Source organism: Ailuropoda melanoleuca, chromosome X (genome assembly GCF_002007445.2).
Source record: "Ailuropoda melanoleuca isolate Jingjing chromosome X, ASM200744v2, whole genome shotgun sequence".
NCBI lineage: Eukaryota > Metazoa > Chordata > Mammalia > Carnivora > Ursidae > Ailuropoda > Ailuropoda melanoleuca.
In genome coordinates this window covers 37,300,178-37,326,053 of record NC_048238.1, presented here as the reverse complement: position 1 = coordinate 37,326,053, position 25,876 = coordinate 37,300,178, and the positions used below count along the sequence as shown (strand labels likewise).

General features: G+C 43.3%; 1 long non-coding RNA gene across 1 annotated transcript in view; it reads left to right on the top strand.

The window, feature by feature from the left end:
* Nucleotides 1-25,876, top strand: part of LOC117797465 — a 97,448-nt gene that overhangs the window by 1,094 nt on the left and 70,478 nt on the right. The window lies entirely within an intron of this gene.

Below are 25,876 nucleotides of genomic sequence, written 5' to 3'. Positions count from 1 at the left end.
GGTCATGATCTCATGGTCGTGAGATTGAGCCCCACATCAGGATCCACACTGGGCAGGGAGCCTACTTAAGATTCTCTCTCCCTCTCCTTCTGCCCCTCTCCTGAGCTCTCTCTCTTTCAAAAAAAAAAAAAATATATATATATATATATATATATATATATATATATATAGTCCCATAAGTTTCGGAGATCTAGCAAGCTGGCAAAATTTTACTAAAAATGACCTGGAATTACAGTGGCCATTGTAAGGAACATTCCAAATAGATAAAATCTTTTTTTTTTTAACCTGTTTATTTTTTAAAGATTTTAAGTGATCTCTACACCTAACGTGGGGCTAGACCTCACAACCCCAAGATCAAGAGTTGCATGTTGGAAGCAAATGATTTGGATACAAGCAGAATAACAGTTGATAGATAAAATCTTTAGGAATAATTACGTTTTATGGTAGGTGTCCTTAAAAGTAGCTTCCTAAATCTCGTTGGTAGCTTGAAATTTCAGAGTTTTGCTAAGTTAAATTAAATGATGGACATTTATTGAATATTTGGATCATTTCCAAATATGGAAAGATTAATTACTGAACATAGGTTTATCCACTTTTAGCTTATTACAGAGAAGCTGAAGATTTTTTGTTAAACACACTTTGTGCCATGCTGAGACATTTACTAGAGGAAAGCATATGCTTCTAGAAATTATAAAAAGTATTTGTAAGTCTGTCAAGCCACAGACTGCTAATACCGTTCATAATTGTTTACTTCTTAGTTTTCACTAGAAATTAAGGTTTCTAAGGGTTAAGAATTCTGGTACATATATGTCATCGAAGCTACTAGAATAGTAAGGGGAGACTCTTCATATGCAAAGAAAGAAAGAAGATACAGGGAATGGAGATGCATTTTTTTGAGGAAAAAGAAAGTTGAAAGTTTGTGCAAAAGGAATCTTTGGAAAGGAATTTTTTGTGTGTTCAGGTCTAGGGTTGAAATGAATATATCTTTATTTATTTATTTGAATATATTTTAATATCTAAAGTGAAAGAGGACCTCAACTACCTCCATTTTGACCTGAAACTTTCTAATTAAGTTCTTTCCAGCTTATCTCTTAACTGGGGCAAAAGACTCTGTGGGCAAAGTGCCCCCTGATGGGAACCGAGACTACCCGGCACCCCCTCCACCATAAACAATAAGGACTGTCTTGAGCCAGCCATACCCCACCCATGGCAATGATGAGCTGACCTTTGCTGCCCACCTGTACCTACCCCTGACCTTTGTTCCGCTTTTTCCTTTTATAAACCGAGAAGTTCCAGCACCTCGGATACAGTATTGTCGTCCTTAGTCCGCTGTCTGCCTGGCGGTGGCCTCACTGAAATATAGTCCTTTGCTTCACCTCGTCTACTCTTTTAGGTTTTGTCAGCAGCCAGTGGCTGAACCTGGTCAGTTTGGGGCCTCCAGAGCCCCGGCTACTAAAGTAAGTTGGTGCAAAATTAGAATTTGGTTTTCTCTGTTAAAAGGATAAATTGTTTTGGCTTTTGGTGTCCTTTTGATAACAGATTCTGAAAGTTCCTTTACTTCTACCCATAAAAGAAAGAGTCTGCATTTTATCAGAATAATTTCCTATGTTTGCTCTCCCTATCAGGTCTTCCAATAATCAGGAAAACCGAGTCTTCTTTTTTTTTTAAGATTTTATTTATTTATTTGACAGAGATAGAGACAGCCAGCGAGAGAGGGAACACAAGCAAGGGGAGTGGGAGAGGAAGAAGCAGGCTCANCATAGCGGAGGAGCCTGATGTGGGGCTCGATCCCAGAACGCCGGGATCACGCCCACCGCTGTGCCACCCAGGCGTCCCAGGAAAACCAAGTCTTAATATTTAAGAGAGTGAAGTTTTGTTAGGTAATTATTAAGTTTAATAATAATCTGTGATCCCATTTTGACAACTGCTTTAAAAGCGTTTTTGATATTTTTGACAAACGTTCTCAAGGCAAATCCCCCCTCTTTTTTTCTTTTAAAAGCAAGCTCCATGCCCAAGGTGAAGAGGTCGTAGAATATAGGTGAGGGTTCAGTGGGGTGGAGTCTGGAGCCGATGACCCAAGAAAGAATTGAGACGTCTTTGCTGCAAAATGGGGGTTTATTAAAGCCCGGGGACAGGACCAGCGGGCAGCAAGAGCCAAGCCCCGGGTTGTGAGGGGTGGCTGATTATATACTATGGGGTTGGGGGAGGTAAGGGAAAAGGGAGGTTTCAAGAGAGCACTTTCATATGTTAAAGAAGACTCACGGGACACCGGAGGTCTTGCCATTGTTGAGTTAAGGTGGTTTTTCCCTCTAGCAAGGCGTTAACATGAAGGTAAATTGGGAACTTCCTGGAGGCTGCAGATTTTAAGGACATTTGATTGTATCTACATTCCCTTCTGGAAGCTAGGTTATTGATAGAAATGCTTCCTTCTTGTCGATTGCTAAGACATAGTACACTGAGGGAGACTCACGTCTTGCAGGGTTGTGGTCTCCATAGGTTAACTATTTCTTTTTGCTTTAGGGCAGTCAGGAGTGCTTGAGGAATGTCACATACATCCCACGGGGGGTGGGGGGTTGCGGGGTGTCAGTTTCTGCTTTGTCCTCAGCTTGCCTTCTGTTCCCTCATCACAAGGCGGGGCTTGGACTCATGACCCTGAGACCAAGTCACATGCTCTACCAAATGAGCCAGCCAGGTGCCCCCTTCCCAAGGCAAATTCTGAATGCAGTGGGGTTTTTTTTTTTTGTTTGTATGTTTCTTTTTTTAAAGCTTTTATTTATTTATTTGTCAGAGAGCACAAGCAGGGGGAGCAGCAGGCCGAGCAGTTAGAGAGAGAAGCAGGCTCTCCGCTGGGCAAGGAGCCCGATCAGGGACTCGATCCCAGGATGCTGGGATCATGACCCGAGCCAGAGGCAGCCTCCTAACCGACTGAGCCACCCAGGCACCTCTAAATTAAGTCTTTTTAACCTGGAAGAAACTTTGGAATTTTTCTAGACAGCTCTGGCAACATTTCAGTGGATTTGTTAATTAGGCTTATTCGATATGTTAAATTACATGGGAAGCATTGTCAAAATAGAAGTAATACTAAGCCTTATGTTGTGTTTGTATAGGTATATAAGTGTTCTAGAAATTATACGAAACTCTTAGAAATCTGATATGTCCTGGTAGAATGTCATCATTGTAATTCCTAATGTTGTACGTCCTCTGGGATCCCGATCAAAAATGAGCAACAAGTAAACAATCTTCTTACTACTATTCTCTTACCTTCTGAAGTTGCTGTCATCAAAATTGAGGCTCACACTGAAAGGACTAAACCCGAGTGTCCGGGAAATGCCCCAGCTGACGTTCATGTGTGTTCAAAACGCCAAATTCAACCGAGTAAATTTGAAAATCGAATCGGTTTTATTAAATGATTCATGATTCAGGCAGCACCCCATCTAGAAAGTAGAGAGGAGCTCTGAGTGCTTTGCAACACGGAAGACTTTTATAGGCGGAAGGGAGCAGGAAGACGGAAGTTGTACTAGGCAGAAAAGCTGATTGGTTATTGCAGGGTTACTTTCCTTTGGGGGATGTCAGGGGATCTATCCATCCGGCAGACCTCCTTCAGTAGTGTTGATCAGGTGGTTCCTGATTGGCATACCGTTCCATTTCTGGGAGAGCCGAAACTATACTTTAAGTTCGGTGATGTGGGGCTTGACATCTGTCACTCCATTTTGGATCTGTTGTCTTGTTTTTAACATGATGAAAGAAGATCACTATGATTATCTGTGGAAGAGACAGTCACACCACCCCCCAAATCTGTTTTTCACTTCCTTTCTTAGAAATAGAACCCATAGGGCCGCCTGGGTGGCACTGCGGTTAAGCGTCTGCCTTCGGCTCAGGGCGTGATCCCGGCGTTGTGGGATCGAGCCCCACATCAGGCTCCTCTGCTGTGGGCCTGCTTCTTCCTCTCCCACTCCCCCTGCTTGTGTTCCCTCTCTCGCTGGCTGTCTCTATCTCTGTCAGATAAATACATAAAATCTATGAAAAAAAAAAAAGAAATAGAACCCATAACTAAGCACGGAAAAAAAAGAAAAAAAAGAGAAAAGAACTAGAACTCATAGTTTTTGCTGCTCAGAATAAAGACTGCAATTTCCAAGCCTTTGTTGCACGAAGTGTGACTAAATTCTAGCTCATAGATACAATTGGCAATGTCACGTGAAACTCGAAGGAAGTTTCCTTAAAGGGAGGGATTGTCTGCTCTTCTTCCTTCCTGCTACCTGGAATGTAGACAGGAAGGCTAGAAATCACGTTGCCACCTGGGACTCTGAGCTAGAAGGAGGCTGGCAGCGTAATAAGAGGGAAGGGGTATATACACATTTCTAGACCTCTTCTAACTGAGAGGTATTGTTCTCTTTGTTTAAACCATTATTATTTGGGGTTTTCAGTTATAAGCAGCTCAACTTAATCCTTCAGATGAGGTTGTGGAATATAGGTGCGGTTTGGTGGGGTGGCTTCCGGAGCCGACAACAGATAAAGAATTCTTGAAACGTCTTTGGTGCAAAATGGGGGTTTATTAAAGCCCGGGGACAGGACCCAGGCAGAAAGAGCTGCTGCCCTGGGTTATGAGGAGTGGCTGATTATATACTATGGGGTTGGAGGTTAGGAAAAGCGGAGGGTTCAAGAGAGTACTTTCATATGTTAAAGATGACTTACAGGACACCGGAGGCCTTGCCATTGTCAAGTTAAGGTGGTTTTTCCCTCTGGCAAGGCATTAACATTAAAATGGTTGCGAACTTCCTGGAGGCTGCAGATTATAAGGACATTTAATGGTATCTCCATTTCCTTCCAAAAGCCAGGTTATTGATAGAAATGCTTTGTTCTTGTAGACCGCTAACACAGTTGTAAACTGAGGGAGACTCAAGTCTTACACGATTGTGGTCTCTATAGGTTAACTATTTCTTTTTGCTTTAGGGCAGCCAGGAATGCCTGAGGAATGTCACATACATCCCATGGGGGGGTGGTTGCGGGGTGTCAGTTTCTGCTTTGTCCTCAGCTTGCCTTCTGTTCTCTCATCACTTCTTTTTTTTTTTTTTTAAAGATTTTATTTATTTATTCGACAGAGATAGAGACAGCCAGTGAGAGAGGGAACACAAGCAGGGGGAGAGGGAGAGGAAGAAGCAGGCTCATAGCAGAGGAGCCTGACGTGGGGCTCGATCCCACAACGCTGGGATCACGCCCTGAGCCGAAGGCAGATGCTTAACGACTGTGCCACCCAGGCGCCCCTGTTCTCTCATCACTTCTGATACAGTTCTTTAAGTGAATGTGGAACAGAAAAATATGTGCTTGCTGTTGCCCTGCCCAAGGAAGACACTGCCAACTGTTTCTGTTTTGTTCACCTTACCTCAGGGGCTGAGGTTCTCCTTTCATGCCTCCCATCTCCCCTTTTTGGTCAAGGGTAGAGTGGAGAGGGGGACTTAACATGCCTGCTATGGTGGGAAAGCTGGGTTGTCCACAGATTATGAGTAGGCAGGGATAGGGGTGAGGGGTTCCCTTTTCCTCAGCTCCCTGGTTATTGTGACAGGAAATAAATTCCTCCTGCTCTTCTGTCCTTCCTCTTCCATTTGAGTTTCTCTTGTGCATCTTTCTCCTCTGCCTAGGCTCTGTCTCATCTAATCTCTGGGAGAGGAAAAACTGGCATCCACGTTTCCAAGAATCTTTATTTGACACACAAGTTAGACGTTTCTTAGATCGTTTTTTCTGTACCTTAACTTCACCTTCAGAGCAGACTGAAAGAATGGAATCAGCCCTCAGGGCACCCGTGAGAGTAAAGAGGGGGCAGGAAAAAACAGAATACCACCAGAATAATATTTTGAAATACAGTCCCGTCGTGGGATGGAACCACAATGATGACTGTGTGGATACAGGTGATGGTATCCCTGAGATATGCTATATGCGGACTGAATTAAAGTCTCTGAAGGGTCTCCCAGATACAAGAAGAAATACAAAGGTATGTGGATGACAGGTGACACCAGTTTTGAGTGAAACACTGGGTGGTAGAACAGCGTGGTGGGAACTCCCATCTTCCCAGCTGCTCAGTGGTTGACCTTGAAGTTTCTGTACTTAGAGGGCAAGAGCTGCTGGCTCCTTTATAGGTTCTTATGTGCAGTGATAGGGGCTCAGGGGAAGGTAAGGCTTTGCAAGCACATCAACATCAGTTCTTTGCCAGACGTCTGGTCAGCGGTGATACTGAATCAAGCCCTTTGGATAATTTTTTAAATGCTGGCTCTGGCTGTCTGCGTCAGTCGCCCCTACAGGGGCCATGTCTGACATTTATAAATGTGTTTACTCTTTCTTTCACCTAAATAGACAAAAGTTGGAAGAACCCTCTGAATCATGTGGCTGTAGGCCATTTAAACACCAGGCTCTTCTTTAAATCATCCCTTTAACTTTCAATATTTGGGGACAGAATTTGGACAGGAATGATTGAAAAACAAAACCAAACCAAACCCCCATCCAGGCAGGGCTCTCTCTGGAACAGGTGAACAATTAAGCTGAAATCCCCCTCACTTAAGAAATGCAGCTCCAGGCATTCGCACTGACCAGGCAGGCCAAGTAAAATGGCAAGGTAAACAATTATCGACACAATTGGATCAATGTGGAACCGGAACGCCAGGCCAACAAGACCTTCCTTAAAAGCATCATCTTAAGAGGGACTTGAATTATAAACCGGATAACTGCCTTCAATTTCCTCAAATTGTATTTGGATAAACACTTGAAAAGGGCTGAGGGCATGTGCTGGCTCTTCTGTGTTTTTCCCTCTTCCACACTGATTCTCCACTATTCTCTGCCCTGCTCTGACCCCCATGGAATGCACGGCCTGAACACCCGCGCCTGTTAGCTTGTGGTTGCTTGGGTTGGGCCAGAGGGGTAGGGGATAGCAAGAGACTGAAGGGCAGGAGAAAAAGGTCGGGGTGTTCAGGGTGTTTATTGCATCACCATCACCCTCTCTCCCCCTCCCCCACGTAGATGAGGTCAAGGTCATGATCACCTCTTTCCTTCTGTGCTGTCATTTTCCACCGCTCCAGCTCTCAGCTGGGATCCCCCCGCCCCCCCTTTAAAAGATTTTTAATTTATTTCTTTGAGAGATTGAGAGAGAACGAGCAGGGGGGAGGAACAGAAGGAGAAGGAGAAGCAGACTCCCCGCTGAGCAGGGAGTCCTATGTAGGGCCTTCCGAGGGCCCCGGGATGACTTAACCAACTGAGCTGAAGGCAGACACTTAACCGACTGAGCCACCCAGGCCCCCCCACCCCCAGCCGGAATTCCTTAACACCATTTCCTCCCTATGCTTTGTCAGGCCAAGCAATGGCTTCCCACCCTGCTAGTCCTGTGAGTGCCTTGGCATCCCTTGTAAGTTCCCTTTAAGCAGCTCATGCCTTTGTAAATACTCTCCTTTGAAAAAGTCCATTCAAAAATCTCAACTGAGTTTGTCCTGTTATCAGGACCCTGATTAATGGTCAGCTGCAAGAGCGAAATGTACTGATAAGGAAGACTATGGAGCTATGTTTACTTTCTTTGTTCTATTTTTATTTTTGATTAATTTTTTTAAAAGATTTTATTTTTAAAGGATCTCTACACCCAAGGTGGGGCTCACACTTAACAACCTCGAGTTCAAGAATCACATGCTCTATGGACTGAGCCAGCCAGGCGCCCTTCTATGTTCTGTTTTTAAATGAGCCCCTTAAAAATATTTCAGAAATGATGGGGGGCCTGGGTGGGTCAGACAGTTAAGCGTTCCACTCTTGATCTCAGCTCAGGTCTTGATCTCACAGCTGTGAGTTCAAGCCCCGTGTTGGGCTCCATTTTCATAAAAACATTTTCAAAAATGAGGTGGTAATCACAGTGTAGATGAGAGTAAATATTCCATTCTAAATCTGCTGAGCTGGAAAGAGAATGTTTAAAAAGAGAACAGGTGACCTGACCTCTATTATCAGTCACCAGGATCCTTTGTACGAGGGTGAAAGTTCCTAGAACAGTTTCGATTGGTAGGTGTGAGCATGAGTCAGCCTCATGATTTTCAACTGCTTCATGTTCCGAATTCAAAGCTTGCGGTTCCCAGCTCTTGCTACAAGTGCAGAGCACCTGTGTCTGCCCAAATCCTTCCAGTTTTTATCTGTGATATATTAAGATTAGTCAAAGATTTCCCCGGAGGGGACTAAAATCTGAAATCATGATTGTTGCAAAAAAGAAATTTTTTTAAGTAAGGTTTATGCCCAATGTGGGGCTTGGACTCACTACCCCAAGGTCAAGAGTCCCATTCTTGGGGGGGCCTCTCTGGCTCAGTAGGTAGAGCATCTAACTCTTTTTTTCTTTTTTTAAAAGATTTTATTTATTTATGTGACAGAGAGAGACAGCCAGTGAGAGAGGGAACACAAGCAGGGGGAGTGGGAGAGGAAGAAGCAGGCTCCCAGTGGAGCGGGGAGCCTGATGCAGGGCTTGATGCCAGGACCCCGGGATCACGCCCTGAGCCGAAGGCAGACGCTTAACGACTGAGCCACCCAGGCGCCCCTAGAGCATCTAACTCTTGATCTCCGGGAGGTTACCTAAAAGAAAAAAAGAGGGAGAGAGAGAGAGTCTCATGCTCTACCAGCTAAGCCAGTCAGGTGTCCCTGCAATAAAGTTTTTTTTTTTAAAAGATGAGAATGAGCTGAGAGCATCGGACACGGGGCAAGCAGAGAGAGTTACAGATAAAAAGACATAAAGAGACACCATGCAAGTGGCAGGGTTGCCAAGCGTTGCGTGGTCTCTTGAGCGCTTCTCCAGGATTTGAAGAAGGGAGGGGTCTAGGAAGACTGGCTAGGAAGTCTGGAGTTTGCTCTATGATGGGGACTTTCTGAGGACCCACTAGCAGACCCAGTATGTGTATGTAGGTGTGTGTTGGTGTGTGTGTGTGTGTGTACAATAGATTTTTAGATTAGGGGTTCTTAACTTGGAGTCAACTCATAGAATTCAGGAGGATCTGTGATCTTGAAAAGGGAAAAAAAACTTACGATTTGCATTTTTACTAACTTCTAGCTAAGATTAGCATTTCTTTCAATTATGTACATAGGTAACCAACCACCGTAGTAGGAGCAGTACCTGTGACTTTGTCACCAATGAGAATTATAGGCAGGCATTCTTATATCATACAGTTCTTGAAGCTGTCTATTGCGAAAGTTCTTTATACTCCTCACAATAATGCAAAATTAGTCCTGAAGCTCACTGCTAGATCTTGCTATTTCATACACTAATAAAGAATCACACATATTATTGTATTATAAAATTTTAATACTTTGGGAACTGTGTTTCAAGGTAATTGGTTTTCTTTGTAATCTTAGAAGATCTTTTCCTTTATTAATTAATTTAGAAACATTATTATCCAGACTGTAGAGGGTCCATGGCACAAAGATCTGCGTTAGACAACCAGCTCTGACTTGTAAATCATTGAAAGTTTTCTAGTCTATTGATTTTAAGGTCTCAATTAACACTTCGGTCATTACCTTTTGAAGATTTATTTATTTTAGAGGGGGTGGGGGCAGAGGGAGAAGGACAGTCTCAAGTGGACTTCCCGCTGAGCATAGAGCCCTATGGGGGCGAGGGGGGTGGCTCAATCCTACCACCCCCAGGTCATGACCTGAGCTGAAACCAAGAGTCCGATGCTCAACCAACCAAGCCACCAGGTACCCCCCAGTCATTAGGTTTTGAATGATCCAAATAGGTATTTGGCTTCTGTTGAGTCCAGGAGAGAGTAACTTCCTTGGAAAGTGTTCCTAGGAACACTGTCCCCTGGGGACAGAGGAGTCCATTCTCTGTTACTTTTCCTGTTCCCACTGAAGGGTAGCAGAATATGCCACATCAAAATATGCCATATTGGTGTAAGATTATTTTGAGCTGGAGGCAAATGAGAATCCACAGATGCAAAATGAAGCCTTTCTGGAGCTTACCTTATCTGAGTAAAAGCAGAAACTTCTGAGAAATGAGGACTTCCATAAATTCCCTCCCTTAGGCAGGATTTATGGCCATGAAGATGGAAAGTCAGCACCACAATGAACCTGCCCAGATAACCTTACCTTCTATTAATTTTCACCATCTATTGACCTTTCCACAGTTCGCTGTGCTTGGAAGCCTAAAACCCTTCTCCCTCATCTTTTCACGTCTCTACGAATGCATTGCTCTTTGGTTAAGATGTTGTATAAGCCCAAGTTCTAACAACTTTTTTGAGTTACTTGTCACTGAGTTCTCCCGGTTGTATGCATGATATATATGTTAATATACTTCTGCTTGTGTTTCACTTGTTGAGAACCCAAGATGGGCTACGCCATTTGGAAACCTCCCTTGCCCACAATTGAGGAGCAAAGGACAAAACTGCCAAGTTTAATAGTCATGGTTTGCTTATAAATACCTCCTGTCCCAGCAGAAATGGCATAAATAGCCCTTCCAACACTTAGGCTAAAATTTGCCTGCCCTAATGTTTTTGGTTACATGGAGTTAGCACTGCAGGGAGGTGTCCAGTTCTTCCAGCTGTGCTGTTTCCACCTTGAACTTTAATTAACAACTTGGATTGTGTATTCATCTCTATTTGCATTGTCCAGCTTCCCACCTGGATTGCAAACTTCTGTGTGACAGGTGCTGTCTTGTGTCTTATACTGAAATGTACTTACATTATAGGTTCCTACGTACTCACCAGCATCACTGCATTATTTCTCAATGGTGATCTACAGAAGCTACTAGCAATCACACTTGACTTGTATACATATCACTCTTGAAATGTTAACACTTCAGGGGCGCCTAGGTGGCTCAGTCAGTCAAGCGTCTAACTCTTGATTTCAGCACAGGTTGTGATCTCAGGGCTGTGGGATTGAGCCCCTAGTTGGGCTCTGCGCTCAGTGGGAACTCTGCTAGGCTCCCCCGCCCCCATCAATTGATCAATGTTCAAAAAAAGAAAAATGCTAACACTTCAGTTTTGAGACATAGCTATTGGGTTAAATGTGAGTAACAGAGCTGTAGTCTAGTTTAATTGGGTAGCCAATGTCATTTTCCTGGCTTGGCCCTCTCCAACCTGCCCCACTGCCCACTGCTGGCACACATTCTATGCAGCAGCAAGGGAAATACAGTGTTTTCTGATGTCACCCCTTTATTTGTGCTGCAGACTGAGCTTCATTCTCTATATCAGATTCTGCCTGGATGGTCTCTATTCATCTAGGCTCAATTAATCATTCTCTCCTTATGAAGCCATATCTTTCAGTAAATGCGGGGTCCTAGTTGCTTTAAGGGTCTGCCATTTTAGGTGATTCAGTTTCCTTTCCTCTCCCTACCCCCAAATGAAGGTCTTGCCTCATCTCGTCTTGTTCTCTTCATCCTTCTCCTCATCTTCCCTGTTTCACACTTGTGTTACTTCCCATACCTGCCACTGTCCACATCAGAACTTTCAGATGTGAGCCTATTCTTTCTGTGTATGTGAAGGTCATTTAAAACAAGACCCAAAGCTCATTTTCTTTTCTTTTCTTTTTTTTAAGATTTTATTTATTTATTTGAGAGAAAGCCAGAGACAGAGCACAAGCAGAGGGGGAGGGGTGGAGGGAGAGGCAGAAGGGGAAGCAGACTCCCTGCTGAGCAGGGAGCCCCATGTGGGGCTCAATCCCAGGACTCTGGGTTCATGACCTGAGCTGAAGACAGACGCTTAACCAACTGAGCCACCCAGGCGGCCCCAAAGCTTGTCCTCATCGTGTCATCTCTAAGCCTTTTGCCAAGAGGATCCAGAGAAGATGTGAAACAGCATTTTCAGAGCAGCCTGAGAGGAAAGATACATTGGGTAGGATTAATCCTTCGCTTCGAGGAGGGAGGCAGATCCAATATTCCTAACAAGTTTAGCCTATCTGCTTCCGTGCCTGGTACATTAAATCAGGACAGCACACCCCCAGGCTCCTGGCATTTCTTTGTTCCCTCTCTCTTTCTCTTTTCTTGCTCTCTCTCCTTGGCTTGTACCGAAGTGAAATGTTAAAATCTTTCAACTGGCTCTAAATTTTAAATATTCAAGGATGCTTGGGGAAATTGTCCATGGGCGCAGTTTTATTAAAAGAGGAGATTCCGCAGGATACTATCTCTGTCCTCGCATGTACTCCCTGGCTGTCTTTCCTTGCCTAGGTAATGGGCTGTAATTCGTCAGGTGACTGCCCACTATATATTCTAGGAGCCTTTTATTTTTATTTTTTTATTTTATTTTTTTTTAAAGATTTTTTTATTTGACACAGAGAGAGACAGCCAGCGAGAGAGGGAACACAAGCAGGGGAGTGGGAGAGGAAGAAGCAGCCTCCCAGTGGAGGAGCCTGATGCAGGGCTCTATCCCAGGGATCCAGGATCACGCCCTGAGCCGAAGGCAGATGCTTAACAACTGAGCCACCCAGGCGCCCCTAAAGTTTTTATTTAAATTCCAGTTACTTAACATACAGGGTCCTATTAGTTTCAGGTGTACAATATAGTGATTGAACACCTCCATACGACACCCGGTGCTCATCACAAGTGTGCTCTTTAATTCCCATCACCTATTTCATGCACCCCACCACCCACCTCTTTTATTTGTTTAAGATTTTTATTTTTTAAATAATCTCTGCACCTAATGTGGGGCTCGAACTTACAACCCTGAGATCAACAGTCACACGCTCTACTGACGGAGCCAGCCAGGCGCCCCAACCACTTATTTTTTATAAGCGTGTTCTATTGAATTTGATTCCTTGTATCTTATTTATATTTATTAACTTTAAGGGCTTTATTGAAGGTATAATTGACATACAACAAACTGCACATATCTGATGAGTATAATTTGATATGTTTTAACATATGTATGCACACTGAAACCACCACCACGGTTAAGGAAAGGATCATATCCATCAGCCCCAAAAGTTTCCTTGAGAGGGGTTCATCCCCCCCCCACCTAACACCCAGGCAACCACTGATAATGCTTTCTGTCACTCTAGATTGGTTTGCATTTTCTAGAATGTTGTATATGCTGACTTGAACAGCATATATATATATATATATTTTTTTTTAAATCTGGTTTCTTTCCTCAACATATTATTTTCAAATTAATAGATGTTGTCATATGTATCTCAGCTCATTCTGTTTTATTTTTTTTAAGATTTTATTTATTTTGACACAGAGAGAGAGAGAAAGGGAGGGAGAGTATGAGCCGAGGGGGAGGGGCAAAGGGAGAGGGAGAAGCAGACTCCGCCGTGAGCTGGAAGCCAGAGGCAGGGCTCGACTCCAGGACCCTGGGATCACCACCCGAGCCGAAGGCAGACACTTAACCAACTGAGCCACCCAGGCGCCCCTCATTCTGTTTTATTGCCGATGTTGGGAATTCGTGGACACTGGGCAGTTGTAGATTTTGTTTATTCATTCGCCTCTTGAACTTAGGGTTGATTCTTGTTTTGGTTATGACAAATAAGAGCTGCTGTGAACATTCACGTACAAGTCTTTGTATGGACTTGTGCTTTCATTTCTCTTGGATGATGCCTGCAAGTGGAATGCCTGGATCATACAGTTGTTTTTTCATTCTAAGAAACTGCCAAAGTGTCTTCCAAGTGGTTGTGCTATTTACATCCTAGCAGCAATGTACAAGGGTTCTAGTGCCTCCATATTTTTGCGATATTCTGTTGAATATGAAGAGTGTCACCTTGGCAAAATGGACTTGATGTGATTGCTATAATAATGAGAAAGCTTTTTTTTTTTTGGTATAAGAGTCCATTTACATGTACGTTTGAGACAAATAATAATACTGTTCTAACAAATGTTACCTGTTCTTAAAATCCAAATTCCTATTACCCTTTTGAAGAAAATCATGTCCCACTGAGATGAAATAGGACAATAAAGTTCAATACGGAAAATGAAACCATCAGGGCACCTGGCTGGCTCAGATGATAGAGTGTGCAACTCTTGATCTTGGCGATGTGGGTTCGAGCCCCATGTTGGGGAGTAGAGATTACTTAAAAAAAATAAGAAAATGAAACCATTGATTTTATATTTAAATAGCTAAGGTATTTTAACACATCTTAGGAATAATTTTTGAAAACTTGTATGACAAGAGGACAGATGATAAATTTATCATCACATTTTTTGGTTTGAAATGTAAAAATAAACAAACATTCTAAGTGTTGGATGAACACATTTCTTGGTGATCTCTAAGTGATCACCAGTTCCGCTCCAGTAAAGAAATAGACTTTTCTATGTGTCAGACTCATCTGGGGCAGCAGGGCTAAGGAAATAAGTCACAGACCAAGCCATTTCATGAACATTTCTTTGCTCAAGGATTATGGTTTAGAAAACGCAGAGAAATATAATAGAATCATTTCTGTGTCTCTGGTACCTCACTGTGGATTTTACTTTGGAACATTTGTACAAAACATAAAGCTAGCACCCTCACATCTGGTTGTATACTGCTCAGATAACACAGGGCCTAACTGGTGAATGATGAAATGTAGCTGACACCATCTCCCTTCCAGAACATCCTTGGGTCCTTGGGCTTTACTGTTGATGGCTTTCTGGGTCCAGTAACCTTGAGGCAAAATCCCTTTGGTAGGTCAGTAAGTAAAGTCTTTAAAGACTACATTAGAGCAAATAGAGCTAGGGCAGTGATCCAGGGCTTTGGGCTGTTTAAAAGCCGTAAAAGTCTTGGAAGCCATTCCACAGTGGGACAGTGTCTTACCCTGCTACTGTATTGTGTTCCAATCAGTTTCAATGAACCCTTCGGTCCAGTTGCTAGAGAACGCTGATGTGAATGGATCATGCCCAACATGATACAGAACATCTTAAAATTACGAAAAACTGATATAGATAAAAGCTTTTCAGGGGCGCCTGGGTGGCTCAGTCATTGAGCATCTGCCTTTGGCTCATGTCATGATCCCAGGGTCCGGGGATCAAGCCCCGCACGGGGTTCCTTGCTCAGCAGGAAGCCTGCTTCTTCCTCTCCCACTCCCCCTGCTTGTGTTCCCTCTCTTGCTACCTCTCTGTCAGATAAATAAATAAAATCTTAAAAAAAAAAGCTTTTCAGTATTTTAAATTGTTGTGAGAAAAAATTTTTTTTTTTTAAGATTTTATTTATTTATTTAACACAGATAGAGACAGCCAGCGAGAGAGGGAACACAAGCAGGGGGAGTGGGAGAGGAAGAAGCAGGCTCACAGCAGAGGAGCCTGATGTGGGGCTCGATCCCATAACGCCGGGATCATGCCCTGAGCCGAAGGCAGACGCTTAACCGCTGTGCCACCCAGGCGCCCCGAGAAAAAAATATTTTTTAAGATTTTATTTATTTATTTGAGAGAGAGAGAATGGGGGTGAGTGGGAGGAGGAGCAGAGGGAGAGGGACAAGCAGACTCCCTGCTGAGTGTGGGCTTGATCTCATGACCCCGAGATCTTGACCTGAACCAAAATCAAGAGTTGGACACTTAACCAACTGAGCCACCCAGGTGCCCCAGAAAAAAATATATTTTTTAATATATATATATTTTTAAGTCCTCTCTGTACCCACAACCCCAGGATCACAACAGTCACATGCTCTGCCAACTGAACCATCCAGGCGCCCCTGGGAGAAGAAATATTTTAAATGCAGGTTATAATTGTTTAATAAAAGTGATATTAGGTGGAAGAGATCTTTTCTACTCAACAGCAGAGGAGCATTTTCGTATTTTGTGAATTCTTTATAATCACTTTGCAATTGCACAACAGCCCACTAAATGCATATATTGACTTATTTTACACGTTTCACATTTATTTGTTTTCATGTCTTTGCAACTTGAATTAATGCTGTAGTGAAAAAATGTGTAGACCAAAGCTTTTCAGGTATTTGGAATTGTTTCTTCAGGAGCAATTCCAAGAAACGGAATTACCTTAAAGAATATTAATCTCTTAGTTTTAATATCAAATGTTATGGTACTTCCCCAAACAACTGTGCCAATTTGTACCACACCAATGGTAAGAATGTGTTGCACTGAAACCTCCCCAGGGTTAGGCATTTTATAATTTTTTCATGTATGCTAATTTAATAGAGAAAACATTATTTTGTTTTAATTGCATTTTATATTACTGGAGGTGATTTGTTCTTAATATTTGCTTGCTTTTGAGTAATCTACTCATGCCATTAAACATTTATGTCTTTTGAAGTATCCATGCTTTTATTTATTGATGTATATAAGCTTCTTAGACATTAAAAATATCAACCCTTGGTCTAGCCATGAAAAATTTACCACCAATGAAAACTCAGCACGTCTGCCTTGGACTCTAGTTCTAAAATAACCCTAGGCTAAAACCTCCCTAAAACTAACACTAGGTTGAAGCTAAAGTATTTTGTATATTGCAGTGTCCTGTCGACCTCTTTTCAAAGTTTCGCACATTACCACTCCTAAAACAATATTCTAAGGAAGATACTTTCTGCTGCATCCATATTTTAGCTGTTTGCACCCATGGCCTTTCTGTTTCCCCAACTTAGAGTACTTTTTACATTTGACATGGGATTGTTTGTGGTCAGAATCTCTATTCCCAGAAAGTTGACCCTGAGCCAGAGTTTAGTGTAAGATGTAGTGTATAGGAATGTACTCAGGATCATTCTCAGGACCTGCATCTGGGGAGGTGAAGGAGCAGGGCCTGGTGGAGGTGAAGGGTGCTGGAGACAGAGCAAAGTGCTCAGCTCATCTCCCAGGGAGCTCTGAAGCTGGGATGACCCTTCCGAGTTGCCATTGACCCTGAGAGAAGGGGACCAGGCTTTCCACTCTAACCTTGATCTGTCAATGGATGGGGTCTACTCCAAGAAAAGGAGCATGACCTTGAGGTAGTTGATTCTTTCTGGCTTTTGGTGACTCCTGGACAGGCCTCAGCTCAGAGATACCAGCGACCAACATTCCCGGCGGTTGGGATAATGAATGTCCTGGTCCTCAAGGTGGAATCTGGGATGATGGGTCACAACAAGGTTGAAAACACTGGCAAGACATAGAATTCTTTGGGGGCGAGGAACTTCTCTGCCATATCTTGTCTTCCACAGGCCTGAGAGGTTGAGTGTGGCTTTGTTAAACCTAATCTGGTCTCAGGTCTTCTTTGCATTCTGGGTCTATCTAGTGCTTTACCTCTTGGGACTTAGGATCGCCATTTCTGAGGCTCACGTGGGGGTTCCATGGCTATGTAGGCTTCATGTGAATTCCACATACTTATCTTATTGCTCCAAGAAGAGGCCTGCAACAAGCCCTCCAGATCTGATAGGATCCGGATAGGTTTTCTCAGGACTGCTGCGTACCAAAGTGGGCCTCACATCTTCCTTTTCCTCTGACGTCCCACATCCTCACTCATTCTGGACCTGATAGTCCTTGATCAGATCCTAAATCAATCAGTCTAGAACTTGGATGTTGAAGGAGTTGCTACCCAAGCATTGGCTTAACTGTTTCTATCAGCTTTGAGGTGAGATTTCTAGGGCCCAACAGAAGGTAGTCATTTTGCAGGGTCCTTTCTGTTTGTATTTATTGCTGTCTACAACCAGTGGACAGATAGGTGTACCAGAGGCCCCTAGGAATAAAAGATGGTTCTTCTGAGAGCCTTGCTATATCTGTGGTAAGACTCAGGGAATACCTGTTGAGGAATCGTATTCACGGTTCAAAAGAATGCCAAGTGCCACTCAGAGGAGGTAAGGGGGAGTCATGGGAAATGTTAAGGCAAGTGTTGAAGATGAGAACCACCTACAGAGCGTCTTAACAGACCTTTCTCCCCGAGAGGGCTCAACCCTACCGCCTCTTCTCTTCCAGATTTCCATGTACTCACACCAAGAGTAGTGAGAAGCATACTGCTCTGCTCCTAGAGTCAGAGGAACTTGACTGAACTGTCTCCATGTGCAACTGTACAGAAACCTAGTAACTTCCCTGAACCTCAGCGTTCTCTTCTGTAAAAATCGGAGCAGTATCCTAGCCTGGTTCCTGTGGCTGTTCTAATGACATTAACGTATTGATACCTAAGCTCTTGAGCACTATTGAGGCACAAGGTATTCTGCTTGAGTCAGTTTTTCAGATAACAGACCCATCTAGTAAGTGGCATAATGTTACCTGTTTTGAGTGGAAATAATTTAGAAACTACATTATAGGGGCACCTGGGTGGCTCAGTCGGTGAAGCGTCTGCCTTCAGCTCAGGTCATGATCCTAGGGTCCTGGGATCAAGCCCCGCTTAGGGCTTCTTGCTCAGCGGGGAGCCTGCTTCTCCCTCTGCCTGCCGCTCCCCCTTCTCGTGCGCACGGGCTCGCTCTCCCTCTCTGACAAATAAATAAATAAAATCTTAAAAAAAAACTAGATTATACATTATATATGTTATACATTATAAATTTTTTAGAAACTATGCTATACATAATACTAGGCCACCATTATGAATATCAGCCATTGTACTTTGCTATCATGTGCGCCACATCAACTGTGTTTTTTCTCAATTTTAACTTTCTGTTGAAATACTCTGTACATCCAGAAAATTGCACAAACTGAACACAACTGGGTAGTTAGCAGCCAAATAAAGACACAGAACATTACCACACCCCAGAAGCCTGACTCATGCTCCCTTGTAGTCACTTTGTGCACCCCTCCCAAAAGAAACCATCCTCCTGACTTCGAGGAGTACAGATTAGTTTTGCCTTAAGTGTTATCACATTGTAATTATGTTTATTTAATAGGGAGAATTTATCATCTCTTCTTAGGCTCTCACAACTCTCATGTAATTCAGTACACTTCGATTCCGCTTTGTTATTGGTTGGTGGTTTTTCATCAGTTCATCTATTCAAGCTACATTTTTTAATACCTGCTCTATGCCAGGCACTGTTCTAAGCTGAGGACAAGACATACATAGTCCTTGCCCTCACAGAATTCATGTGGAGAAGACAGACAACAAAAGGAAACACATAAAAGTACGACAGATTGTCCTAAGTGTCATGATGGGAATCATTAAAGTGCTGAGATAGGGAGTAGGAGTGAGACACTTTTAAAATTCATTTTTCATTTTTATTTTTTAAAAAGACTTTATTTATTTATTCAGACAGAGCATGTGCACATGAGCAGTGGGGAGGAGCAGTGGAAGAGGGACAAGCAGAGTCCCTGCTGAGCAGGGAGCCCGATGGCGGGCTCCATCCCAGGACCCTGAGAACATGACCTGAGCAGAAGGCAGCTGCTTAACCAGCTGAGCCACCCAGGTGCCCCAACATTTTTATTTTTTAAAGACTTATTTATTTAAGTAATCTCTACACCCCAGGTGGGGCTCAAATGAATCACCCTGAGATTGAGAGTTGCATACTTCTCCGACTGAGTCAGCCAGGCACCCCTAAATTAAAAAAAAAAAGTTTAAGTATTCTCTACACCCCACATGGGGCTCAAACTCCCAACCCGATATCAAGAGTCTCATGCTCTACCAACTGAGCCAGCCAGGCGCCCCTAGGGAGTAAAGTGAGGCACTTTTCATGGAATTGCCTAGACGTGTGTTTTTCAAGAGTGAGACTGAAGTAGAGGAAAAGGCAGCCATGCAGAAAGCCAGGGGAAACATGCCCTATGCAGAGGAACAGGAAGCTCAAAGGCCCAGAGTTGATAATAGAGTTTAGCATAGTCTAGGAACTTAGATGGGGCCCATGTGGAGGAGGTGTTCTGAACAAGGGAAATACAGTAAGGATGGATTTGGAAAGGTGAGCAGGAGAACATTCATGAAGAGTCTTTCAGGGCATGGTGAGGAGTTTGGATTTTATTTTCTGAGCAGTTGGAAGCAATTGGAGGATTGTACATAGGGACATAATAATGATGTGATCTATGTTCTAGCCCCTGTGTGGAGAGTGGGTGGAAAGAGATAGGAATGGATATGAAGAGAAGACAAGTTAGGGGGTGTTAAAGACTACGCAACAGGAACAGAGTTGCTCATTGCTAAGCCCCATGTCACCAAACTGAGACTTAGAGTTTTGGCTGTCCCCAAGAGGGAATCCTAAACCAGTCAATCAGGAATCGCCTGACCAACGTGAGTTAAGTAATCGTCTTGATAATTCCCTACCATCCGCTGTAAGGAAAGCAGTCTTGCAGTAAGGAATCGGACTTTTTTTTTTTTTAAAGATTTTATTTATTTATTCGACATAGATAGAGACAGCCATCGAGAGAGGGAACACAAGCAGGGGGAGTGGGAGAGGAAGAAGCAGGCTCATAGCAGAGGAGCCCGATGTGGGGCTCGATCCCATAACGCCAGGATCACGCCCTGAGCCGAAGGCAGACGCTTAACTGCTGTGCCACCCGGGCGCCCCTGAGTCGGACTTTTGCCTTAGTAGAACTTCCTTATTCCTGCTCCCTTTTGCTTATAAAATCTCTTGCCTGTATAGTTCTTTAGAACTCCTTTCTGTTATCTAGACTGGATGCCACTTGATTCATGAACAGCTGAATAAAGCCAGATAATTAACATTTACTCAGTTAATTATTATTCTTTAACAGAGGCTACTGCTGTAGTGCATATAAAAAGTGCTTAGAGGCTTGGACCAAGGTTGAGGTAATGGAGATGGAAATTGTCACATTCCAGACCTGTTTTGGAATTATAATTGACAGAGCTTTCCAGTGAGTCGGCTGTGGTGTACGTGCGCTTACGTGTCCGTGTGCTTACTTGCGCATGCGCTTACGTGCACACGTGTGTGCGTGCGCATGCTCTTTAGGTGCCCCGTGCATCCTTGGCGACCCTGCGTACGTGCGCACGTGCACGCAGAGGGGAGGGAAGTGGCGGAGGATAGTTGAGGGAAAGGCGGGAGTTCACGTTCACTCCTGCGTTTCTCCTCTGAGTAACTAGATCGGTGGTGAAATGGTGGAGCTGCTATTTACTGAGGGGGGAGGGAAGCTTGTATTTTCCCTCGTCCATAAAGGTAAGGCATTATGTTTTTCATTGACGTATCCTCCTGAAACCTACTCTAGTAGTAGCTGAATGTTTGTTAAGTAAATGAATTGAATATCCTTTAAGATCAACTGTTAATTTTTTTAAAAAAGTGTATATATAAGTAATCTCTGCGCCCAACGTGGGGCTCGAACTCACCACCTGAGATCAAGAACCGCACACTCCTCCGACTGAGCCAGCCAGGTGTCTCCTAAGATTAACTATTACTTTCATTGCTGTCAGTGTACTTGCTCTTAAGTCCACACCTTCAAATTTCTTGTTTTAATATTGTGAGGCCTGGAAACCCAGGTAACAAATCCTGTCAACTAAATCTACAAACCTTTACCAGCATTCCCTCCAGTCTTTTTCTCATTCTTTCCAGTTCTTCTTCTTCTTCTTCTTTTTTTTTTTAAAGATTTTATTTATAAGTAATCTCTGCGCCCAAGATAGGGCTAGAACTCACAACCCCAAGATCAGGAGTTGCATACTCTACAATAGGAGCCAGCCAGGAGCCCCTCATTTCTTCCAGTTCTGGTAAAACCTGTGCTGTCTTTAGTATTGCGAAACAATAAAACTCAACCGAGTAAATCTGAGATTTATTTGGCTTTATTAAGCGATTCAGAAATCGGGCAGCATCTCGTCTAGCGAGCAGAGAGATGCTCTGAGGAATTGTACAAAATGGAAGGTGTTTATAGGCAGGAGGGCGGAGCAAGGAAGTTACTAGCAAAAGAGAAGAAAGGATTGTTTCAGGCCTGGGTGGCTGCTTTTGGGGATGGGGAAGGAAACTACAGGGTTTTAACCTGCAGATTAGGCCTCCCTAGTGCTGATCAGGGAATTTCAGATCCACTGTCACAAGGTGACATTCCTGGGAGAGGTTGTGGCTGAAATAAAATTTGGTTTGCTGTCAAATGACTCCTTTTTTTTTTTTTTTTAAAGATCACTTCACCTTGGGCTTGTTTCTTTTTTAATTCATATCATTTTTGGCTATTTTTATTCCCCTTCTCACCATCTCTGCATCCCCCCCCCACATTATTTTTAACCCCTTCTTAATTTTATGCTCTCTTTCCATCAAAATGTAAATGTGCTCAAATTTCTCCCATTAAAGAGTGATGTAAGAAAAAACTCCCAGCAGCCTGAGATCGAAGGGAAGCCATTTTAGATTTCCTTCTAAGTCAGCATGACTGTACAGAAACTTTGTTGAAAGCAAAAGCCTGATTTATGGCCCGCCAGGGCATAGGGTGTGCACCTGCTTTGTGAACGAGTAGCCTAAAGGAAAACCCATCTTGTCCTTGAGATAGCCATCAATGCTCCTACTCCCTGCATTCTTTGACATTACAACTCCTGTTTCCTGCCTATATGTCAATCTATAATCTTCTGGACTTTTACAAGATGTAAAAAAGTATATAAGCTTGTAAAAACTGTTCATTCTCCGGAGTGCTTTCTTCCCTGCGAAGAGCGCGTTTCCGGGGGAAGCTGTCCTCACTTAGCTTTGCATAAAAAAAGTCTCTTTTTGTCCCATTCTGCTTCACTTGGTTCTTCGATTCTTTCTTATTTCCTTCTCTCATTCTCTAGCTCTCTCGACCCCCTTTCACAGCCAAACTTCTAGAACAAGTTGCTTGTACTTGGTGTTTTTCCAAGGTCAGCTCTCACTCCTTAGCCATCTGTATTCTGGCTCTACCACTCGGCTCAGTCTGGTTTTGCCGAGTTTATCAATCAGCTGCTTATTGGTAATCGAATGAACATTTCTTCGTTGTCAATTTCTTTGGCTTTCAACAGTGCTCACTGTTCCCTGTCTCCCTGAGGTGCTCTTTCCTTTTGCTTCTACAAGAAGCACCACACTCTTGGATTTCTACCTGCTTTTCTGGTATTTCACTCTTTCTTTTTTTTTTTTTCTTTTTTTTTTAAAGATTTTATTTATTTATTTGACAGAGACAGAGACAGAGACAGCCAGCGAGAGAGGGAACACAAGCAGGGGGAGTGGGAGAGGAAGAAGCAGGCTCACAGCAGAGGAGCCTGATGCGGGGCTCGATCCCATAACGCCGGGATCACGCCCTGAGCCAAAGGCAGACGCTCAACCACTTGTGCCACCCAGGCGCCCCTGGTATTTCACTCTTTCTGACTCCTTTTCTTCCACCTGTTTCTGGATTTTTTTTTTTTTTTGTCTTTCATGACATTGCTCTTGGCAACTTCTCTTCATACTGTGTGTCCTCTGAGTGGGTGAACTCATTTTCTCATCTGGCTTCCTTTACCAAACACGCGGTGAAAACTCCCAAGTCAGATCTTTCATGTGAGCTCCAGACAAGATTCTTCCGACTGCCACCAAACTGTCATCACTCGTGTGTAGACACTAGAAGTTCACTCAACAAGTCTAGAATAAAATTGTTCATTTTCCCTGCCATGACTCCTCCTTCTTCTCTATTATCTCAATGATCTGCAGCATCTTCTACCTGACTGAAAAAATCACTTCCTACAAGAAGCTTTCCTTGATTGCCTTCTCTAGTTTAGGTCTCCCTGCCATGTATTCCTTTAATTCTCCTCCAATAATGACATGCGCATGATTTTATTACAGCCATTTATTTAATTACCTCTATCCTTCTCTACAGTGTGAGGTTCATGAGTGCATGAACTTGTCAATCTAAAGTTGTCAGTAGGCAATAATTCAGCAAGAACATTTATTTGGGATCAAAGAATTGCAGTTCGAGGTAACACAGATTTGGGTAGCAACCCATACAGTGTCCCACTAAGGGAGAAAAAGTCAGAATTTTTTAAAGCAAAAGGGAAAACTTGTATATGTTGTTAAAAAGAATTTTCGATTGCGTTGGTGGCCAAAAACTAATCTTGGCTGAAGATAATTTGTTGCTAAGGCGACCACTAAGCAAAGTCTCTTACTGGTAGCAAGTTGCAGGTGTTCAGGCTGAGTCCCTAGAATATTTACAGAGTGAAAGTAAATCATCTACTTGTTTCAGTGATGAAACCTGCTGGTACCTGTCTATCATGGTTTTATTTATTTATATTTGTGTTAAAGCATTTTTTATTTGCAGGGTGCCTGGGTGGCTCAGTCGGTTGAGCGTCCAACTCTTGATTTCGGCTCAGGTCATGATCTCATGGGACGTAGGGTCGAGCCCTGAGTCGGGCTCCATGCTTAGCGCAGAGCCTGCTTTAGATTCTGTCTCCCCTCTGCACCCCTCTGACGCTTGCGCGCACGCACACTCTGATAAAATAAATAAATAAAATCTTCAAAAATTTTTTTTATTTGAGTATAGTTGACACACAATGTTACATTAATTTCAGGTGTACAGGGCAGTGATTCAGCTTATCATGGTTTTATTGAACTGAGGAAGAGATGAAGTGAATTAAAGATACTCGGATGCCATATTTATCCATGTGTTCAGATGGCGTGGATGTCCTGGAAACATTCTGTTTACTGATAATTCACAGAAACTACCTCAAGGAGCTACCTTATCTTCTGAGGAAAGGATTATCTTGCTCCTTGGTGTTTTGACAGATCACCAGTCCTCTGTGGATTCTGGTTTTCTTGAAATTGTCGAGGCTCTTTCTAAAGTATTACTAGAGGCTGAACATACTAACAGAGTTTTTTAGTCGTGCTCAGCATTTATTTATTTATTTGTCAGAGACAGAGCACAAGCAGGGGGAGTGGCAGGCAGAGGGAGAAGCGGCAGGCAGAGGGAGAAGCAGGCTCCCCGCCAAGCAGGGAGCCTGATGCGGGACTCGATCTCAGGATCCCGGGATCGTGACCTGAGCCGAAGGCAGACACTTCACCGACTGAGCCACCCAGGCGTCCCCTGTGCTCAGCATTTTTATACCTCAACAATTTCAAGGTTGATAGATAAGCTAAGCCAATAGTCCTTAGGTACAATTTGTCTCAAAAGTACAATTTAATGTCCTCTTTCCAAAAGCAGTTACTCAGTGTTGTCGGTATGCAGTTCCAAGTCTGAGATGGTTTAACCCAGATAAAAGTAAGAGCACCTGATTTGTGGGTTTGGGGGTTCACCTGGCTCTTGTGCAGAACCTGACAGCCAGCTGTTCCTCATTATGTCAGAGGCCACGCTATGTGCTCACCAAATCCCCTTTCATTTTCCAGTATCTGGATACACGGGAATGTTCCGATCCCCAAATTCCATTGCGTTTAGGTTTCATATATGTGACTGGATTCCAGGTCATGAATTGTATGTAGAACTGAGTGGAAGACATGTTTTCTGAATGGTAGAGCTTCAAGATGGTGGAGCTCCTATGCCTTGGGTGACTTACGAGTGTAGCACAGTCTCCCCCTGAGTGTTATTGATTGTCTGATTTGAGTGGGGAATCATCTTCTGTTGTGTTAAGCTCCTGAGAGTTTAGGGTTTATTCACTACTGTGTCCTGACTAATCCACCCACCGTGGATAGGAACCTGTGACTGAACGGAAAATTTAGAACTTGGGTTAGAATTACATCCCTAGGCGAACATTGAAGAAAAAGCTACTTGACTCCACAGTGTGGGGAATTTGTTAAGTAGACCGGGATTTCGCCGAGATCCCTCCCTTTCTTAAGAGGTATCATTTGCTTATTTATAAATATAACCAGAAGAAGGCTTGGTCTTATTTTTTGCATATGTTCCCTCCAAAACATTTTTTTAAAGAGGCGTAGTGCTTCCTGTGGCATCTGGCTTACCCGTGGGAAGATTTCCAGGGCTGAAAATCACCACTGTTTTTCTCTTTCCGAGATATGAGGGATATCCTCTGGCTTACCTTGTCCCTAACAGGATAAAGCATTTTTAGAAAAGAGGAACAAAGAACAGAGATAGAATTTAAAGTTCTCGCTTCATTTGACCTGCCATTTCCTGAGAGATGTACCCAGAGACCTTAGTCTTCCCTTGGAAAAGGCCACGATTCACCAGCTTCCCCTTCCTGCCAGTTGGCTTTTCTACCCTTAGGGTTTGTCCTCTGCTTCCCAAGTACCCTTTGCTTCAAAT